This window comes from Colobus angolensis, unplaced genomic scaffold (genome assembly GCF_000951035.1).
Source record: "Colobus angolensis palliatus isolate OR3802 unplaced genomic scaffold, Cang.pa_1.0 Scaffold108, whole genome shotgun sequence".
NCBI classification, from domain to species: domain Eukaryota; kingdom Metazoa; phylum Chordata; class Mammalia; order Primates; family Cercopithecidae; genus Colobus; species Colobus angolensis.
This window is the reverse complement of record NW_012111808.1, coordinates 7291114-7293395: the sequence shown is the minus strand read 5'-3', so window position 1 is coordinate 7293395 and position 2282 is coordinate 7291114.

Sequence of the window (2282 nt, the reverse complement as noted above, 5' to 3'; positions counted from 1 at the left end):
TCTTCTGAGAAGTGGGCAGAACAAGGTTTTCCCTCCTTTAAAGATGGAGGTTTTAATTTTGTTTTTGTTTGTATTTATTTATATGCAATTATTTAGAGATGGGGTCTCACTCTTTTCACCTAGACTGCAGTGGTGGGATCATAGCTCACTGCAGCTCCAGCTCCTGGGCTTGAGTGATCCTCCCGCCTCAGACTTCCAAGCAGTCCAACACCACCATGCTTGGCTAATTTTTTCTTTTTCTTTTTCTTTTTTTCTTCTTCTTTTTTTTTTTTTTTTTTGGTGCCGTCTCTGAGACACAAACCAGCTAATTTTTAAAAAGACTTTTTGGCCAGCTGTGCTAGCTCACACCTGTAATCCTAGCACTTTGGCAGGCCAAGACAGGTCCATCACTTGAGCTCAGGAGTTTGAGACCAGCCTGGGAAACATGATGAAACCCCTTCTCTACCCCCACCCCCCCCCAAAAAAAAAATTAGCCTGGCGTGGTGAGCCGGGATTGTAGTCCCAGTTATTTGGGAGGCTGAGGCGGGAGGATGGACTGAGCCCACGAGTTCAAGGCTGCAGTGATCAGTGATTGTACTACCGCACTCCAGCCTGGGTGACAGAGCGAAACTCTGTCTCAGAAAAAAAAAAAAAAAATAGTTTTCTAGAAACAGGGTCTCCCTATATTGCCCAGGCTGGTCTCCCACTCCTAGCCTCAAGTGATCCTCTGCCTTAGCCTCCCATAGCATAGTGCCCAGCTAAGATGGGGATATTGAAACACAGAGCAGACTGCTTTGCACAAAGTTACAGGACTGGTCAGCAGCTGACACACACTTAGGCACCTGGGTCCTATTAACTCCTAGCCCAGGCTTCCTTCATGGCTATATATGCTTCTGGAATTGAACTAAAATCAGCACAGAACTATGCATTCCTAAGTTTGCACTGAAGTATGGTATCCTTAAAACATCGCTTATTATGAAATCTTTTAGACCTCGTGCTGCACAGTGGACATTCGTAACCATGCCATCCAGCTGAACAATTAACCTTTTCAAGCTAGGGCAGCTGAACAATTAACCTTTTCAAGCTAGGGTTTAAGTTTCCTTTGCCCCTGGCCCATCCAATCTCTTCCCTTGCCTCCCCACAGGTCACCACTCTCCTGGGTGAGGTGTTTAACATTTCAGCTGTGCTTTCTGCATGAAGACAATTGGCTTGGGTTTTGGTGTAAAGGATCTAAGGTGTAACAGATCTTCTGAGACGTGGTAACCCCTGCTGCCCACCTGCCTCTCTCCTGAGTTGAGTGGGACTGGGGGCAGGTGGGGAGTGAAATGAGGCTTGCACAGAGGAAAGACCAGTTAGCCAACCGGTATCGTATGACGTCAGAGTTGATCAGGCGGGATAGCAAAGGGAAATTCTTCCTCCCTGAGTGCTACATTGGAGTCTCTTTTCCCAACAGTTTCTTTGTTTCCCAGAAAGCACATGGAGCAGAGTGAAGTAAGTGAATTGTTTTCTAGGAGCCCCTCACTTTTCCCTTCGTGTTCCCTTACCTTTGGATACCCTCCCTCACCCTGGTGTCAAGGCTCCACCTTGGAACCCAAATGGTCCTCAAGGGGACCCAATAAGAGCCCTAGCTGCCTGGGGTCCCCATGTCTGCTCACACCAGGCTCCCTTTCCAGCAACCAGCCAGGCCTTGCTTGTTTTCTTGCTTTGCTTTCTCGCTTTGCTCTCTCGCTTTCTTTCTCTCTTTTTTCTCACTCTCTTGTCCTGGCTGGAGTACAGTAGCATGATCTTGGCTCACTGCAACCTCCATCTCCTGGGTTCAAGCAATTCTCCTGCCTCAGCCTCCCAAGTAGCTGGGACTACAGGTGAGTGCCACCACGCCTGGCTGATTTTTGTATTTTCAGTAGAGATGGGGTTTTCCCATGTGGGCCAGGCTAGTTTTGAACTTCTGGCCTCAAGTGATCCACCCATCTCGGCCTACCAAAGTGCTGGGATTACAGGCTCGAACCACCGCCCTGGCCCTCGCTTTCTGTTTTCTGTCCCCACTGGACAGCACCAGCCAGACTCATTACTGCTGTGACTTCCAAAGCGATAATTTTGTAAACTAAGCTGTGACGAAGGGAAGGGATTAAGGAGATACCAGAAAAGGGATATTTGTGGATCTGAACTGCAGTTTATGCTTTTGCTTTCCATGCCTTGCAGGAATGTTTTGACCAGAGGGAATTTCCCTGCCCAGGGCAGAGAACAGCCCCAAGGCAGGGGTGGAGGCAGAGATCTTTGTATGTAAATAGGGCTTCCTGATCTAG